Source organism: Monodelphis domestica, chromosome 1 (genome assembly GCF_027887165.1).
Source record: "Monodelphis domestica isolate mMonDom1 chromosome 1, mMonDom1.pri, whole genome shotgun sequence".
NCBI lineage: Eukaryota > Metazoa > Chordata > Mammalia > Didelphimorphia > Didelphidae > Monodelphis > Monodelphis domestica.
Window position 1 is genome coordinate 221,999,365 of NC_077227.1, and position 20,480 is coordinate 222,019,844.

At 34.6% G+C, this 20,480-nt stretch overlaps 1 long non-coding RNA gene across 1 annotated transcript in view; it reads right to left on the reverse strand.

Annotated features, from left to right (window-relative positions):
- Positions 1–8,229: 8,229 nt before the first annotated feature.
- The window catches only part of LOC130456292 (uncharacterized), a 167,192-nt gene continuing 154,941 nt past the window's right edge, over positions 8,230–20,480 (reverse strand). Inside the window, exon 5 of the long non-coding RNA XR_008914919.1 lies at positions 8,230–8,569. This is a non-coding gene — a long non-coding RNA (uncharacterized LOC130456292). The remainder of the gene's footprint in view (positions 8,570–20,480) is intronic.

Sequence of the window (20,480 nt, forward strand, 5' to 3'; positions counted from 1 at the left end):
AATCAGGACAAAAAGTGTGTCTTCTGGACACCAAGACAGCCACACGGTAATCAAGAATTGCTGTAGAGCTTACATGCACTCTTCCCCACATGGCAAATTACTAACTAATTAATTTATTTCACCACTCAAGAGAGTCATTGCTTACATATCAAACAAGGAGCTGGTCTCTACCTTCCCAGTTTTTACATCTAGACTAAAGACTGCAGTGACCAACAGAGTTTTGGGGAGAGATGGTTTGAACTTCAGTCCCAAAATCAAACTGAACTTTAAAAATCAAAAAAGGCTTTTTGATGGGGAAGGTAATAAAAAGAGGAATACAAATTAATATTAACTTTCCACACTCTTCTCAATTCCCATACCAATCAACCCATACTTTACTCTAAGAACTATTTCGTTATGCCTTTATGAACATGCTAGAAGTCTTCATATTCTCATTTTCTACTTTGGTTGCTTTACCAAGTATCTCCCACTTTCACCTTCTTCTGCTTTTTAGCTGGGGAAATTGGTGGGACAAGGTCAAATGGGCCCTCAAAGATATACAGAATCCTTTTATTCATTTTTTCTTGCCACCCTACATTATCTTGACTTTCTAAACATATGCACACATATATTCAACAAGCTAAAGAAGAGAACACTGGACTAGACTGAGGATGTAGAATCATAGAAGCTATGGGTTCAAAAGGACTTTAGGATCCATATAAACCAACTCATAGATTTCCATTTCCATAATATATCTAGGCATCTGCTATTCACTCTGTTGGCCAGTTTCTTCATAAAGGAACCCACAACTTTCTAAGGCAGCTTTCCATTATTTAGATAGGAGCAACTATTATAAAGATTTTTCTTTGTATCAAACATAAAATTGTATCTGTGCATTTTTCATATAGTTTTCCTTTTTCTCTCTTCTAGAACCAAATAAAACAAATGGAATCACTCTAATATATCAGTATTTCAAATATTTAGATTTCCCCCCAGGTCTTCACCATCCAAGTTATCTTCTTTTCAATGCTTTCCAATATATTATTTGTGGGTTAGGACTGGATTTTCTACTAACTATAGGTGCAGTTTTAATCACTTATTCTCTCTGCACTACAGGGTCCTTTTTTAAAAAAATGAAGTAGATGAACTATGTGATCCCCAAGGTCCAATCTACCTTTAAAAGTATACACTAAGCTCTACTCTCATCAAGACCCTAAACTTGGCTTCCCGTCTCCCTTCTCCCTCTGTCAAACACTACAGTTAGAGGAATATTCCTTCTAGAGAGGCAACTCAGTGACAATCTGATAGAGTACCAAGACTTGGATTTGGGAGGAGGTGAGACAAATCATGACTCAAATACCAGCTATAGAACTCTGGACAACTCATTTGCCCTCTATCCACCTTAGGATCTTCATCTGTAAAATTTGAATATCATCTATCCTGTGCAGAGTTGTTCTTAGAATCAAAATGAGTAAAGTATTCTATAAACATTAAAGTTCTGAAACAAAGTAATTAAAAACAAAGCAATGCCCATCTGTTGAGGAATGTCTGATCAAATTGTTGAATATGAATTTAATGGAATATTAATGTGCTATATGAAATTATGAATATGATGAATACAAAGAATATGGAAAGAGTTCTATAAACTAATACAAAATGAAGCTAAGCAAAGAAAAATGAATTCAATGACTACCACAATGCATATGGAAAAAAACCCCACCATAAAACAATTGTTATATAGCAAAATCACAAAGAACAGGTAGAAGAAATGTGAGAGAAGACACCCCTCTATGCATACACACACACACACACACCTTTGTACATGGAGGAGGTCCATGGCTATTGAAATGGAACTGTTCATCTCTTGTGAGACTTTGTTGATACACTGATTAGTTATGCTGATGCTTTCCTCTTCCTCTTTTTATTTCTTTCCTTTGAGAGAGAAAGGAGGAATCCAGAGAGAAATTTAAGAGATGTAAAAACAAAAGATATCAATAAAATTTATTTTAACTATTCATTTATTTTCACTAGCCATTATCATCATTATTATTAAAATAAAAATGTTCAGGAAATCCTTTATTTCTCCCTGTTTCTAAGAGAATTGTTTTCCCTCATTGAAGGGAAAACCTACAATGTTTACCTGTTTTCTGGCATTCATGCCTTTTTCCTCTTCCAGGGCCTATTGTCCACAATTATCCTCTTCTATTCTACATGTTCAATCCATTCCTCTGTCCTGGCTCTTTCCTTTCTTACTATAAACATCCTCAAGTTTCTTCCATGTTTCAAAAAACCTTTGGAATTCATGATTTTATGAGTCAAGTCCCCCACTTACAAACCCTCTAGAACTAAGCAGGCTGTATTGAATCTGAAAAATCTGTAATCAGCTGGTCAACTTATTAATACCTTAATATGCTTTCAATAAACTCCTTTGAATTCTCTCTGTCCTGAGTTTTGCTTTCAAAATCAGGATGAAAGACTGACAAAGAATTTTCCTTTCAAAATCATCTTCCCCAAAAACACTTTTACATGTGAACATATAGACATATTCTATATGTGTGTATATAAGTACATGTATATGTGCATATATAAGGATATCCATATTTACATTATGTTAGAATGTACACTTATGGGGACCGATTATTTTTTGTCTTTGTATCCCCAGTGCCTAGCACAAACCAGGTGCATATTAACTGCTTGTTCATTAATTGATTGATAGATTGAAAAGGAGGCCATTTCAAGTTTAAGATAAATTATTAGCAAAGACACAGTGATGGAACAGGAGGAGGGGAAAGAAAGGAAGAATTCAATTTGGTTCAAATAAATTTAAAATTAGTCATATTAGAAGGAATGAAAAGAGAGTTTACAGATTCCACTGAGTGCCAGGATAGTGATTTTTTTTTTTGTTGTATTAATTAGGAATTAAAAACAGACTACATTTTTGTTTTCTTTTGCTGCTTTTTTGTTTTTGTTTTTGTTTAGTAGAGGAGCATTATGAGGAAACTTACATTTTTACCAAGTTTCCATAGATAGAATGAAAGAAGTAAAGAGATTGATGTAAAGCAAAACAAGGAAGCTATTCAAAAAGTTTAATGTATTAAAAAATCTTAAATATGTGTAGGGGGAGAACTTTGACATTAATGTATCAGCAGTTTATAATGAGTTCCAATGCTTCTACTATCAAGAACTTCAGTATTCTTTTACAACCATGGAAGTTTGGAAAACACATTGTGAAGGATATTTAGCCCAGAGAAGAGAGAACTTTGAGGGTTTATGATAGTTGCCTACAAGTATCTGAACTGCTACCATGTCAAAGTACAACTAGATTTATTCTGGTTGACCTGGAGGTCAGAAATATGAGCAACTTTGGTTAAAATTTCGAGAGAAGCAAATTTGAGCTTGACCATAGGAAAGACTTCTTAACTATTTGATCTGCCAAAAAATGAAATGAAATGCTCTGAGACATAGTGAGTTCTATTACTAGCATTTTTTAAACAGAGTTCGGATAAACATCTGTAAAGAATGTTGTAGATTTGAGGTTTTTAGACTGGGTCCATAAAGTTTAAAAAATATATATTTTGCTATTTATTATATATATATTAGCTATATGAAAACATGTATGATATGTGATGTAATACAGTTGAATATGTATGGTTTTAACATATAAATATATTATATATATTATATTCCATTTGAAAATCTATAGGTTTTATTTTATTAATTTGAAAATATTATTCTGAGAAGGGTTTCATAAGCTTCAATAGACTATACAAATTAATATTAAAATAGTTGAGAACTCCTTTTGTAGATGATTAATGTTCAGGTAATGAATTTTACCAGACACTTAGATTTCTTCCAACACTGTGATTCAATGAATTCTATGATTCTGTGGTTTCTCCACCCACCCACCCATCATAGTTTGAATGTCTCAGTCATGTAAACCAATTTTTTTTTCCTGATCACAATTTTCTTGATATGGTAACAAACTCCTTAAAATCCATACCCAATTCCCCTTTATCCCCAATTCTTTCCAAGAGGGAATAAATAAGATACAAATTTAGTCAAGGCACTATTTCAATGGATAGCAATCCTAAAAATGAGGTATGGATTGTGAAGATTGGTATTATAAATTGTGTGCTTATGGAATCAGGAAAAAGTCAAACAAATAAAGAAATGGTTCGTAGATACCATAGTTCTTACCCAAACATCATAATCTTCTGATTCTTCAGTTCTGTGGAAAACAATTTTCTATGTAGACAGAGCCTACAGTGGGGAAATAATATCAGCAGTCATCATGGTCAGATTCTCTCAAATCCCTCTGAAAAAAATAGTGACAAAAAACAAAGTATTGTAAAATGCTATCACAGAAACTGATTCAGAACATAACTCTCCTATACCAGGGCTGTTGTTGTGTTGTTGTTTTAAATGGATAATATTCAAGGTCAGCTATTGTAATCTGTGGTTGATGATGGCTTTAAGGGAGATTGAATTCAAAAGACTAACAGATTTTATACTGAAGAACTGCTTCAGTAAGTAAAAAATCATTGTTAGTGTCTTTGGTATGTAGCCACTATGAAAAGAATAATACTAATGAATCTGTTGAGTACTGATGGAAAGGATGTAATATGCATTTCCACAGAAATGTCTTGTAATTTGGCATTAATTAATGTCCAATTATTGTAAGCTGTTACTAATAAATTTTAAAAGTCTACTCTGCGCTTCCATTTTGTAATGTTTTTATAAAATGGAACATTAGATGTTTTTTAATCTTGTCTGTTCTGGCAAAATACCCCAGATAACACTCTGTTTTGCATTTCAAATAATATGTGCTAATTTAAATGCAAAACCAGGGTCCAATCAGAATAAGATGGCAATCAAATTACAATATTCAATGAAGAGGTTTCCAGGCTGACTTCATTAGTAAACTATCAGGAATTTCAAGATCTTACAAGGTTTCTATTTGTTTGTACAACTGCAAAGGGCTCAATTATGGAGCTTTGAGACAGTCTAAAAATAACATCAGACTAATTAAAAGTTTCAATTGGATTTGGTTAAGCACTGTTTTGAAAATCTTTTATTTATTTATTTTTTACATCCAGTTGACTTTTGAAATGGACTCCAGAGGAAGAGATTGGATTTGAAAAAAAAAAAAGATTGTATGGGCTATCCCCCTTTAAAAGACAAGAAAACAAAAACAGAACGATAAAATGTTCCTTTGGCATATCCAAAGACAGCCCAGCAGCTTTGATGACACAGTTGATGCTCATGGCTAGTCCAGCTTTAATGTACTCACGGACTTCTAAGAAGGCTCATCCTCATTTTCTGTCACTATTGTTTGTGTCTAGAACAAGCTGGGAGAGTTTCCAGTTTCAAGTTGCTGAATCCTTTTAAAAGATAGGCAAGAGGTTCATTCTTTGAAGTCATTTTCCCTTTGGGAGGTAAGATACAGGTAATCAGGAAAAGCTCAGGAGGTAGGGCTATTATGATAATATTCTGCCAGTGCAATCGGTGCTCAAAATGTTATATAATTTGGATCATCTAACTTTGTGGAAACTCACACAGCAGGGCTCCCTCCTCAACAGGTGCTGGCTGTGTCGAAAAAGAGGCCAGGAATTGGAGGGAGGATTTAGAATAATTCCAAAGCCCCCAAACTTTCAGCTGATCATACAGTACTTTACTATCAGTGGTTCATTGAAGGTGATAGGCCTCTGTAGCACAGTGTAAGTATTTGTTTTGTTTTTTTCCTTTACATTTCTTTGCCTGGAATCTCTTCTCTTCTTTTTACCAAGGCAAGGAGTTAACTCTCATCAGCTCTTCGTAAGATATGAACCAAAGGATTGTAAATTATCACCTTTAGAGGAATGCTAATCTTTCTAGAGAACCATAACTCTCTCTCTCTCTCTCTCTCTCTCTCTCTCCTCTCTCTCTCTCTCTCTCTCTCTCTCTCTCTCTCTCTCTCTTTCTCTCTCTCTCCTCTCTCCCTCTCTCTCTCTCCCTCTCTCTCTCTCCTCTCTCTCTCTCTCTCTCTCTCTCTCTCTCTCCCTCTCTCTCTCTCTCTCTCTCTCTCTCTCTCTCTCTCTCTCTCTCTTTCTCTCTCTCTCTCTCTCCCTCTCTCTCTCTCCCTCTCTCTCTCTTTCTCTCTCTCTCTCTCTCCCTCTCTCTCTCTCCCTCTCTCTCTCTCTCTCTCTCTCTCTCTCTCTCTCTCTCTCTCTCTCTCTCTCTCTCTCTCTTTCTCTCTCTCTCTCTCTCCCTCTCTCTCTCTCCCTCTCTCTCTCTTTCTCTCTCTCTCTCTCTCTCTCTCTCTCTCTCTCTCTCTCTCTCTCTCTCTCTCCCTCTCTCTCTCTCTCTCTCTCTCTTTCACACACACACACATATGAAACAAAAACAAAAAAAAAAAAACCTAATGATCTCAAGATTTCCAAAGTTTTTAAAATATCCTACTCATTTAACTCCCATCCAGGAGGTTATATAGGTATAAGTGCATCTGTCACTTCCAGGGAAGACCATTAGCATTTGTTAACAGCTTGAGGAAAAGTACACATTTGTAATTCAGTTTTTATGATGGGCTTATTAATGCACAAACCACTATGGGGATAGATTGTGTTTATGTCTCTGTGCAGTTGAAACAAACACAAGAGAGATTAAGGCAGAGGCAACATCATCACCCTTAACTTGATATTTCAACCTTCAGGCTGTCAATCTGCTCATTCAAATTTTTTTTTTAATTTGTAGATGTCTTTTTTTTTAACATCACCTTCATTCCCCCAAATACATCTATCTTCTCTCTCCTGCTGAGTGAACAGTCCCTTGTATCAAACTATAAAAAAAGAAAATGTGAAAAAAAAGGAGTTTGGCAACACTAACCAACCCATCAGTGGATGACAATCTATTACACTATATATAATGTTCCACACCCAGAATCCCCCTCAACTCTCTTCAAATATGATAATTAAGTAGGTTAATTATTTTCACTTTGACTCTGACATATACCTGAGCCTCATTATCCTCCTTTTTAAATATTATGTGATTCAAATAATTATTATCAATTTGACTGAAAAGAAAAAGAGACATATTATAACTAGGTCCCAATTAGTGAAAAATAATAAATCCCCTGAAGTGGTCACATGTATTCAGATTTGTACTTTTCGAAGTTATAATTACTTAAAATATGATCCTTTGTTCCAGTTCAATGGAAATCTACAGTGTGAATTCAAATAATATGACCATTTTAAGAGATTAATTATTTGTACTAAGCAGAACCTAGCTGTAATCAACATGGAATGAACTGAGATTTGAGGTCAATAAGCACTTTAAAAATAATTTGAAGAGAGAGGAAGAAAGAATATTTTTGAACTCCTTCTGCAGGGTCAAACTTTATGTTATAATTACATAGCTTTTGGTTTCGTTTTTGTCATTCTTTCTATTTGTATTGTTGGAGTTCTTGTGTATAATGTTTTCCTGATTATCCTTACTTCACTTTGTAGTGTTTCTGATAAATTTTGCTATGTTTCTTTGGACTTTTCATATTCATTATTTCTGATGGAATTTTGATAGTCATTTTCTTGCATCATAATTTATTTAAGTATTACTCAAAAGATGGTCATCTATGTAGTTTCCTGTATTTTGGTACTATAAAATGAGCTGTTCTGAATATTATGCTATACATGGGACTTTCTCTATTTGGCCTCCTTCTGATATATGACTAGCAGCAGGAATATACTCATTCTAAAGATAATTTCAGAGCCTGAACATCCTTTAGAGCAGGGAATAAATTCCAAGGGGAAAATGCATTTTTATTTTAATAAAACTGATTTCTTTTATAATACTACATATTTTATGTTATGCACATAAAAACATTGTTATGAGAAAGGGTTCCTTGTCTTCATTAGATTGCCAATATAGTCCATGAAACAAAAAAGGCTAAGGACCTATATTTTTAAAGGAAATAACTCACAAATGAGAACATATAAATAGAGTTTTATCTCTAGTCTCTTCCCCTCTTCATGTTCAAAAATAAGTGGAAAGAATGAATTACTGTTTCTGAATACTGTGATAGTTAAAAGGAAGGCAACAAGAAAGTAAAAAAGAAATAGTTTAGAAGATTGACTAATTGAAGAACAGTGGATCTCAGAAGAATAAAAGATTGGATTTGACTCCCATAGTTTCTCATATTTTATCAGACTCAAATAAAAAGAAATCAAATATCAGACTTCAGATGATTAGAAACTTATCAGAAATTAATTGGTGGTCAGAGTTCACTTGTTCAGTGCTTTCCTCTGTGACTGGACTTTTGGTGTGATCAATCTTTAGGAAAGAGACTGTCTCAAAGGTTCCAGAAAAAAAGCCACAGGTAATCAAAAGAAATAATGGAGTGATATAAGAAACAGATAGGTGTCCTTGAAAAAGCAGCAAAAATAAAGAGGAAATTGTCTACAGTACCAGGAGAAAAATACCATTAAAGTAGAATAGATGGGATGAGTTGAGGTAAGATAAAGATGACAGACTACTTACATGAATGGAGGAACAGAAATTCCAGGCAAAAATTACTAGCACTTCATGAAAGTAATGGTGGGAGGGTAACCCATGTGTCCATCTATAAATAACATAGAATGGAGTTACAGCATTAGAAACCTATGAGATGGAAGGTTTCCATTTTATCTCATCCAAACCATATCTGAACAGGAATCAATTCAATATCACTAGAAACTGTTTATTCGCTTTTGTTTGAAGATTTCCAGGGACAGTAAACTCATTGCTTTGCTTACCTCCAGTTTCCTTTATACATATATCATATATGAAAATAATTGTACATTGTCTCCCTCCTATTAAAGTGTAGTCTTAAGGTTCAGGGTTCTTTTCATTTTTGCCTTTCTTTCTATCCCCAAAACTTAGTACAATGCATGGTCCATGGCTTAATAAATGCATGTTGACTTGGTTCTTGAGGAAGTTTTTTAAAAAATCCAATTGTTAAGGAAATACTTTATTATATCCAGTGAAAACCTATTTCTCAGAAACTTTCACTTCATTCAGCCCTCTATATTCCATAGAAAAATCAAATCCTGTTTCCATGGGATAGCTATTCATAGACTAGAAAATAGCTATCATGATCTCCCTAAGTCTTCTCTTCTTTAGGCTAAAAAAACCCAGTTTCTTTATATGAGTTCCTTGAAGTTCTCATACCAATCATATTTCCCACAAGACCAACTCCTTTATGACATCAATAGGTATAGTGTAGACACTCCCATAAGCTTAAATGAATGTATCAAACCTCCAAGGAAACTCAAGAGGTCTCTTGTGGCAAGTAATTGCTCCTTTTTTAAAGGGCAGCTATTCCCTTCTGAGAATATGACCATATAATTGTTTTCTTTCTTTTTTTGTGCTGTTCTGTTCAAGTTTCCACAGTTCAGAAGAAAAAAGGGACTACGTTTAGAACTCATTTTTAACAACCAACCTTTGTAGAATTAAGAAACATTTGGGAAGCAGGTGAAGACCACACACTATAGACAGACTATTATAAGGGAGTGGGGAGTGTCTAAATTAATCAAGTTATTGGAGAGTTAAGGAACCCCAAAGATATTTCTTTCCTGAAATAAAAGTCATGTTAAAATTGGCAGTAGGAGGACAAGGGAACAATAATTTATTTTATTAAGTATCTAATAAGTGCCAGGCACATCTATTAAGCACTTTACAAATATCTCATTTGATCCTCACAATAACCCTGGGATGTGATACTATTATTATCAACATTTTGCAATTGAAGAAACTGAGGCAGACAGAGGTGAAGTTAATTTCCCAGAGTCACACAGCTGAAAAGTGTTAGAGACTAGATATGAGCTCTGGCCTTTGTAACTTCAGGCTTAGAGCTCTAGGCACTTCATCACCTAGCTTCCCATGGAAGAAAGCATGCCCTAGGCATTTTGGGATCCATAAAGCAATTTAAAACCATGAACCTATATAAAAACAAGGGGTGAGGTGAATGTGTTAGCAGGAGCAGCCTTAATTTTTTTGATCATGAAAAGAACAAAAAGCTTGTGTGGAAAGTTAGTTTGTATAGCATTGTTAAAGCTAGGATTGTAAAAGCCCAGTTTTATTTTCATAAAAAATACGAGTATAAAAGCCTACACAGGGAGTTTTATTTTTACATATTTGTTGTGGTGGTGGTTGTTGTTTTTAACTCAATGCTGTTCTAAACACAGAAACACTGCTGCATATAATGAAAGCAACCTGGAAAACCCCTAGACTCTAGGAATAGAACTATAAAATCAGTTGACAACCCAAGGATGTTAACTAGCAAGAGAAAACAAATAAAGAAGATAAACAAGATGGCCATCTGTGCCTAGATTTGTTGCTTATAATTATGAAATTCAGGAATTGGGAGGCACATAAAGATTATCTAATCCAACCCCATCATTTGACAAATGAGAAAATTAAAACCAAGAGAGCTGAAGTTACTTGCCCAATATTACAAAATTAATGGTCCAAGTCTCTCGACTCTCAGTCTAGTGTTCTGTCATATATCTTAAAATTCTGCTTTAAACAGAGCCAGGAAAACAATATGCACAATGATTAGAGCACTGAAAATGAGAGAAATGAAAACCACAAAACAATCAAAACTTAATGGTTCAAAATATAAAGAACACGCTTGGTCTTAAAAGTGATATATCTATAGATAGAGATATCTATAAATTTAGATACACATATAGATCTCTCTTATTGTCAGTCTGTGTGTCTGCATGTCTATCTGTGTCGATTCATCTATCCATTCATGCATCCATCCATGTATCCATGGATCCATCCACCCATCCATTTATCTATCTATCTATCTATCTATCTATCTATCTATCTATCTATCTATCTATCTATCTATCTATCTATCATCTAAAATGCTCCCCTACTCCTTTATAGTGTCCAGGGTCCATAGGAGTTAAGCATTAAAAAGAAAAGATTTTTTATGTTTATTGGCTTTACTGAACTTTCTTTTGATGTCATGTTTTCAATCTTAATACTATCATTTTATTCTTCATTGCTTTTATTGTTATTATTTTTATAAGGTATGAGTCTTTAAGAATAGGGAGGGGGAAAGATATATGGAGAAATCTAGGTGATACAAAAACAATATAGAATAACCAAACATTTTTAAAAATCCTGCTTTAAGCAGCATTTTCTTTTAATGAAAACATGTAAACATAATCAATGATTAATCACCATTTGTGTTGTTTCTAGTTTTTGGAGAAAAATATAGATAACCGGTTTATGTACATTTAACTCTCTCAGTTATTCACATCTATTAAAAAGTAATTTCATATTTGGGGGCCTCAATTTCCTTATTCATAAAATGAGAAAGTTGATCTAGATGATATGCTCCTGCTAACACATTCACCTCACCCCTTGTTTTTATATAGGTTCATGGTTTTAAATTGCTTTATGGATCCCAAAATGCCAGGGAACTATTTGCTTTAAATCCTTTGACAGTTAACATCATCCACCTAATGTCAACCTTTTAAATAGCCAGAATAGTGTGCCAGAGAATCTAACTAGTGGTAGGTGATATGTCTTTTAAAATCAATCCTATTCTAGTGATTATTGCCAATATTTATATATGCCAATTATTATAACTTTAAATTCAGTGAAAATAATAAAATGGGGGCATCTGGGTGGCTCAGTGGCTTGAGAGCCAAGCCTAGAGACAGACAGGAGGTCCTAGGTTCCAATCTGGCCTCAAACACTTCCTAGCTGTGTGACCCTGGGCAAGTCACTTGACCCCCATTGCCTAGCCCTGACCACTCTTCTTCCTTGGAACCAATACACAGTATTGACTCCAAGACAGAAGGTAAGGGTTTAAAAAAATAATAATAAAATAAAATTCTGTTTTGTGAGAGATATCAAATGCTTGGTAGAATGGACTATAAAATTAATTTAATTTCTCTGCATTTGGATGATTTCATTTTTATACAACTTTTAGGGGCATACTTATTTGATGATTATGATAATAATTAGCACTTTAAGTTTTGTAATATATTAGTTGTATATTATTAATCCTTACAAAAACATTATAAAGTTGGTATTATTTTATTGCTATTTTATCCTTGTCTCCTTTTCCTTCCCAGTTCCTTTTTTGACTTTTAGACTTCAAAACCATGCTTCTGCTGTTACCTTATTCTGGAACTTCCCTCAGAATCTGGGGGGTTTCTCAGCTTGTAACATCTATCATGATATCAATTTGACCTGAAATATCTCTTCACAAGACCTACCCCCTTCTTCTGGGCAGTTCCTCCCAAGGTTTCCATGTCTTTAGAGAGATTCTAGCTAGTTGTAATTTTCTTCTTAAACTATTCTTGAATTCTGGATTTCAAAATCATCCATCTTCTTTAATCTGCACCAGATAACTTCATTCTGCTGGTATTCAGTCATTTTTAAGTCATATCCAACTCTTCATGACCCAACTTGGATTTTCTTGGCAAATAAATTGAGATTTGCCATTTCATTCTCCAGATAATTTTACAGATGAGGAAACTGAGGCAAACAGGGCTAAATGACTTGTCCAGGGTCACACAGCTGGTAAGTATCTGCAGCCAGATTTAAGCTCAGGAAGACAGATCTTCCTCATATCCATTGGGCCACCTAGATGTCCATTCTACCTTCATTCTAAACCATCTTTTTCAACTCCCTTTTGTGCGTTTTCTTGTCTCATTAGATTGTAAGCTCTTTAAGGACAGGGGCTCTCTTCATTGTCTTGTATTTATATCATCAGCACTTAGCATAGTGCCTGGCTGGAAGTAAGTGCTTAATAAATGCTTATTAGCTTTCTTCCTGCCATTTTACAGATGAGGAAACTGAAGCACAGAGCACTTAGGTGATTTGCTTAGTGTTACACTGCTAGGCAGTACCTGAGATAATATTCAACGTCAGGGATTCTGGGCTCAAGTTTGGTGCTCTATAAACTGAAGCATACCTACTTTGTTTATATATTTCTCAAAATATGTTATTCTGTGTCTCTCCAAATACTTATGAATGAGCTCAAAATCCTTCTACTATATATTCTGTAGATACATTTTTGGACCAGGAAATTCTGAAAAAGGTTAATGTTTGGATTGGACTTCAGCAAATCATTAACCAAACCAGAACTATGTATGTTCTTCACATATCTATTGTTTCTTTCCTTTATTTTTGCAGGGGGTGTGGAGGGGTTTCAAGAGAGTTATGCCAATACATTACCATATTTTATTAGTCTAAGGCTTCTCTTTATTTTTTCCATAGTCTTTCACTTTTTATAATGCAGACATTTTATATGGCACAGAGACAGCTGATAGACTCATCAAAGAAGTCATTATCTTATGTCTTCCTATTTGTTTTTTGTCTTTCTCCAACTCATCACTCATTAATGAAGCAAACAGAGTTGTCTTTTGACTCTGAAATTCCTTTTTTTATTGCTCATAATTTATGACGAACATGGCCTTCTGTGATAAAGACCCATCAAAGGCATCATTATTCTGCATTTATCTGCATTGAACTGTCTGTTTCATGTATTAGTCTTTAAAAGGTTCCTCATCTTTCTGTACCCAGCTATAGCCTTCTAATTCATCCAGTTTCTATTATCTGCTAGAATAAGTCTTTGCCTTAAATGGTGGGTCAAAAAAAATCATACTATTCAAATTGTCTGACATTCAGAATCACGAATTCCCTGTGCTATCCTTTTTATTTTGGTGAAGATGGTAAATGAATATTATTTCGCACTTCTGATGCTGATCTGACCTTGTGTACCTATTGCCTCTGGTGATGCTTTGCTAAACAACATGTACTGAAATCAACAGATTTGTCCTTCAGTTGTTTTATTCCTGTGTTCTTTATCTATGAATGGTGTTGCACAAGCTTTGCTTTTCAACTCTCCTCCAGTCATTGGATTGAATGATAAATGCTCAGATGATACCCTTTCTAAAGAATAGCCATTGTAATCTGCATATTAATGAGGCAGGAGTTTTAAAAATGGCTGAGAGGAGGGTGAGAATTAAAAATGAGCCCAGAGCAGGGTTTAAAGGGAATGATCCAGATGCCTGGAAAAAAGAAAAAAGAAATTCACTCAGATTTTCACATAAACTTTGACCTTTGGGAATATATATACCAGAAATGGGAGCTTAGGGTCCATGGTGGCTCCTGTCAGGTATCTATTTCTCGGGGATGCTTATATCCTAAGGTTATAATGGACTTCAGATTTAGGGAAAGTAGTAAGGTATAGTAGAAAGAATATTAAACCTGGGGCCAGAGTTTGAAGCATGTCTTTGTTGTGAGGTAGTGAAAAACAAGAGTGAGTAGAGCACTGGACCTAGTCAGGTACGGTTGAGTTCAAATTTGACCTCAGACATGTATTAGCTGTGTGACCCTAGGCAAGTCACTTCACTCTGTTTACCTCAGTTTCTCCTCGACAAAAAATGAATTAAAGAAAGAAATGGCAAACTTCTCCAGTATCTTTGCCAAGAAAACCCTAAATAGTGAAAATGTTCATTGAATATTATTTAGCTCATCTGACCTTGTGTACCTCTATCCTCTGATGATGTTTTGCTAAACAACGTGTACCAAAATCAATACATTTGCTCTTTAGGTGCTTTATTCCTGTGTTCTTTTTCTATGAATTGTGTTCCTCATCTGTAAAATGAGCTGGAAAAGGAAATGGAAAGCCACTCCAGTATCTTTCCCAAGAAAACCCCAAATGGGGTCAGGAAGAGTCAGGCATGACTGAAAATGACTGAGCAACAACAACAAAATGGAAATAATAATAGCCTCCCAGGATTGTTGTAAGGATCAGATAAGATAATGTTTATAAAGCACTTAGGGCAATGACTGGGACATAATACGCAATATATCAATGTTAGACGCTATTATTATTGTGGTTATTGTTATTATTAAAATGAGAGGGTTAAACTAGGTGATCAATAATATCCCTTTCAGCTCCAAAGCCTGTGCTTTAAACAGGCACATTAATGTACTGTTGGTAGAGTTATAAATTGATCCAACCATTCTGAAAAACAATTTGGAAGTATTCCCCAAAAGTCACTAAACTTTTTATGCCATTTAAGCCAGAAATATTTCAACTATACTTGTATCCCTCAGAAATCAAAGAAAGCTGAACAATAATTGCACATATAAAATATTTAGAACAGTTATATTTGTATAATGGGTGCCCAACAATTAGGGAGCTGCTAAAAACGTGGTACTATGTGAATGTTATGAACTACTTTTGTGGTTTAAGAAATAATGTAAGAGATGTATGAACTGATGCAGAGGGGAGTGAGCAGAGTAAAGAGAACAATTAATTCAGAAATAACATTGGAAGGACACCAGCTTTTGAAGAGACTAATAAAAGCAATAATCAAGGTGAGTTATGCTATCCCTGTGACACCTCTCCCCCACCCCAAACACACAGGATGTAGAGTAAGATCTATATTTTTAGACATGGACAATGTGGAAATTTGCTTTCTATGGCTAGGCAAATTTGCTACTTGACTTTTATTTTTCTTTTAAATTGGGAAGGGGATGATAGAAAAAGAATGCTCATTTATTGTAAAGAATAAAATGAAAGATGGAACAAAATTCTATAAGATATAAACACATATTAATGGCGTTATCCATGGCAAATCACTTCCCCTTCCCCTTTAAAATGAGGTTTTATAATGTCCCTGAGGTCTGCCCTAAGATCTTTAAGGTTCTTAACATTCCTCTCATCATTTTATGATTCAATGAATCCCTAAAGTAAGAGATTTTAATCTTTGCTGTTGCTGTTGCTGTTGTTGCTGCTGCTGTTGTTATAAACCTCTTTGGCAGTCTGGTGACACCTATAATATTATAAATCCCTCATCAGAATAATATTTTTAAAAGCATGAAGTAAAATACACAGAATAAGTTGTGTTAAAAAGTAATTATAAAGAGAATTAAATAACCTTCTCAAACCCCAGGTTAAAAAGCCCTGTCTTAAAATTATGAGCCAAAAACATGTTATATGATTTACAACATAAGAGGTGGAAGAAATTTATCCTTTCCCCTCCCAAGCTCCTAATCTTTCTTTTTGTAGTCCTATGTTCAACTTGCTTGATATAAGAGCTAAGCCTCAAACCATGTCATAGAAGGAAATATGTCATGTTACTTGCCTTGCCTACCAATTCTGAATACCTTGACCCACTTTTACAAAGCCACACCACTTCCTTAAAACCCAAAGTATTTTGGATAAGGAACTTTCAAGGTGAGCTAGAGGCCAACTATATGTCCTCCTGCCAAGTCAGTCAGAAGAAATCATTTCAACCTTCATCTAGAAATTAAATGGTTATTGATTGATAGGGAAGATACTATAACCTTATAGATTAAATTAAGAAATGTTGCTGAACACAATTAAAATTTTTTCCTAATGCAGCACTGTTTTCAGAAAGCATTTTTGACTAAGTTCCATCCCCGGGGTTAATTACCATGTCTAAGGTCCAGGAATAATAGATTAAGTGGAAATTTGGCTCCCAAAGTTAAAGAATGAGAATGGGAAGTCAGCAAATGACAAAGAGGAACTCAGGGCAGCCTTCACAAATGATTTAAGTGCAACTGATGAATTTGAGGGAAGAAATCCAAACATCAGCCATCATCCTATTCTATGCAAAGAAATAGCCATCATTTTGTTCAGAACTAATGGTTATTCAAAAGGATATCTTTTATCTTGTAAAAGAGCAAAGACACTTTCATTCTAGATCAATTTGATTTACCATATGGTTTCTGGCTACTTTCAAGGTAGAGATCTAGTTAAATGTACCGGAAATTCCATAGACAATTAATATGATCCATTGGTTATAAAGTTAGGTCATTGGATTTAGCTCTGAAAAGAAGTCTTGCAGATAACGAAGCTTATTCCCTTCATTTTGCTGGTGAAGAAGCAGTTTAAGAAAGTGGAAGTGGCTGACTCAAGGTCACTCTGGAGGGAAGTAGAATTGGGATTCAATCCTGATCTTTAAAATGATAAAAGTTTCCTCCCCCTGCCCCTCACTACCATTTATCACAAAGATAACTGAGGGTGTGGAGGAAAGCTTGGTATAGCAGAACATCCCCCAATTCAACATTTAACCTTCTCAGTCTTATCCCTAATTGTGGCACTAACTGCCTATGTCATCAGGGCCAAGTATCTTAAACTTCCTCTATGCTCCATTGTTTTTATATTTTTTTAAAGTAGGGGGAGGAATCAGGAGTTATATTAGATAATCCTCCGAATTCCTTCAGGTAAAGATATTCTGAGATATTCAAAACTAAGGACTACAACTTTAAAAGAACAGAATATGGCTACTAGTAGCCATAAGGGTCATAAAAAAGACATTCTTCCATCTCACTAATTTTTTGCTTTTAAGGCTTCATAAGACATTATTTCCTGACTTATTTTTTTACTGGATATCCCATCTGTCCAGAATATTCTCCCTCTTCATCTCTATCCCTTTACTTTCCTGACTTTTTTCATATCTCAAATAAAAATCTTCCTTTGACAAAAAGTCTTTTCTGGTCCCTCTTAATTCCAGTGTCTTCCCTCTGAGCCAATCAAATATTTATTAAGTTGCTACTATGTACAAGGTACTGGACAAAGGGCTGGGAATGAAAGGAAAGACAAAAGTCAGTCCTTACTCTTGGGGAGCTCACAAATTCCTGGCTTGAAAATAACTGTATAAACTGTATAAATAACTAAGAAAAAGCTACATACAGGATAAATCGGAAATGATCAACAAAGGACTGAACTAGAATTAAGATGGATAAGGAAAGTCTTCCTGTAGAAGAAAGTAAGAGAAGCCAGAAATAGAGATAAGGAGAAACAGATATTGCATAGGAGGAGGCCAGTGAAAATTACTATAGTTTGGAGAACATATAACTTGTTTGAAGTAAAACAAGGAAGGTATATGACTAGATGGAAGAGTAAATGGAATCATGAAGGTAATGAGTGGAAGGTGTGAGAAGCCTAGAAAGTGGGGTAGACAGAATATGAAGGGCTTTGAATGGCCAATAGAGAACTTTATAGCTGATAGTGGAGCTGACAGGGAACCACTGAATTTTATTGATTAAGGAGTTTGAGATGTCAGACCTATTTTAAGATCACTTTGATAGCTAAGTGGAGTTTGGAGTTGAATGAGTAGAAATTAATTAATCTGATCATATCTTGTATGTATGCATAATAAATAAAAATTGGGAGATAGAGATGAAGGTAGAGAGATAGAGACTAGAAGAGATAGTATTTACATTTTGTCTCCCTTTCTAGAATGTGAGCTCTTTCAGAGCAGGGAGTGTTGGGTCCTTTTTTTCCCCCAATTCTTTTTATTTTTAGTTCCTTCTTCCTGTGATTATCTTTAGTTTACTGTTATTTATTTTATATGTATATTGTTGTTTGTATGTTGAGACCCTTGTTAGACTGTGAGATCCTTGAGGACAAAGATTTTTGCTTGCATTTCTTTGTCTCTCCAACACTTAGCATAGTGCCTAGTTCACAGTAAATTGTTTTTGACTTGATTTTGTCTTGACTCCAGAGGTTACTCACACAATCTTATTCAGATCATGCTTGATGGCTGAAGTGTTTCCAGCTTTAAATGATTCCAGGTAAACTCCTGTCTATGTGAAATTCTGTCTTGAAAGGAAGGCCTGCATAGAAGCCTTTTAAAATTCATCTCAATGTGAAAACAGAAAAGAGATTAAACAAAGCAAAACTAAACTAAAACAAAACAAAAGAAAAGACTAAAAGGCCTAAATGACACATTCAACTTTTACCAGTTAATTGATGCATAAAAGGTTGTGAAGATTTATGTGCTTCAAAATCAAAAACCAAATTGAATTTTTGACATTTTTGCAAATAAAAACCCCAAAGAATACATAGGTGCCTTTTGATTTGTCACAGCTGGAAGACTCTGAATCATGAAGTGCTCTAGGAGAGGCCATTAAATAGTGTTAGATGGATTGTCAGTGTAAAGGAAAAATAATTGAAGAAGCAAAATGTGTATGGACATTGCATTTTAAAATATTTACAAAACAGAGACAAAGTGACCCCTTTTCTCCCTCAACCCAAGTGCAGGAAATGTGTTCATTAGGTAGTAAACAAGGGAGATTAATAATTAATTCTTGCCTTGGTTTCCTTATGCAACAGTGCTAAATGATAGCAATTTAATTCTTCTATCCTGAATTTTCAAGTATTATTAAGCATCCAAACTAGTCTTTTCCCTTCTCATAAATACAGGCAAGATTTCATGAGACCAATATTATGAGAACAGTAAATTTAGAAGAGTAATTTGTTAAGGAGATGGATATTGAAATGGATTTAAAATATAAAAGTGAAAGATTGTTGTTGTTGTTGTTGTTGTTTTCCTGGATGGACAATTAGTCCTGATTTAAACACAAATAAAGTAACAAAGTTTCTGTATTTCCTGGACCCTTTAAACTCTCATCATCAAATCACTCAAGTTTACAGATAGGCATTATGGTACTAAAGAAAGAGCATCAAATTTCAAATCAAAAGTAGTGTTTAAATCCTGGTTTTGCCACTTGTTCCTTGCATGACTTGGGAGAAGTCTTGACTTCTCTGAGCTTCAGTAACATCCTTAAAATGAAAGAGTTGATCTAAATGGCATTTAATGATTCTCCTAGCTGTACATCGATATTACTTGAGAAGAGAATTATTGACCTCAGTCTTGGAGAGGCAATGACACCATCTTTCAATAATATGAACATCACTCACTACCTTTCCCCCCTCTTTCTCAGCCCTAGCGAATGGTTCATTTGTCCCACCACCCACTGGTTCCAAACAGGGATTTTCTTCTTCCTGCTCAATTGAGGAGCAGAATGTAATCTCATTGCTTTTCTTCTTCCCATAGTTAAAAAAATATATATCCCTTCTAAATTCTTATAAGTTTTTGTTTGTTTCTTTTTTAATTGTTCTCAACACTGGGAAATATACTTAAAAATTTATCCTCTGCTACCATATCACCCTACTCTTATCCTTGTAAAATTTTAAATGAAAGCACCCTTCCCTAGTAAACAATGACCTTTGTGTATGGTCTACCTCATAAAATATATTCTCCTTGAGGTCAAGGGCTATCTTTGCTCTTCTATTTGTATCTTCAGTGATTAATATACTACTTGGTTTAGAGCAACTACTTAGTAAAAGACTTTTCATTCATTTGATGGTTTGAAAGATGAGAAATCTTGAACCTCAGCCTCCTAGATAAAAGAGACAGATTCTGGGCAAAGAAATCCAAGAAAACTGCATTCTAACATAAAGAAGATGAAAAATCTATCTAAAAATAATCTTCTCCCAAGTTTGAATAATAGTCTGGGCTTGTAGTAAGAGAAGAGAAATTCCCAGGTAGCACCAGACTTCTCACACACGATTTCTTAACCTGGAGTCTATGATCTAAGATTTTCTTTCTGTTTTTGTTACCATTTATATATATATAAATATATATATATATATACATATATATATATATGTGTGTGTGTGTGTGTGTGTATAACAC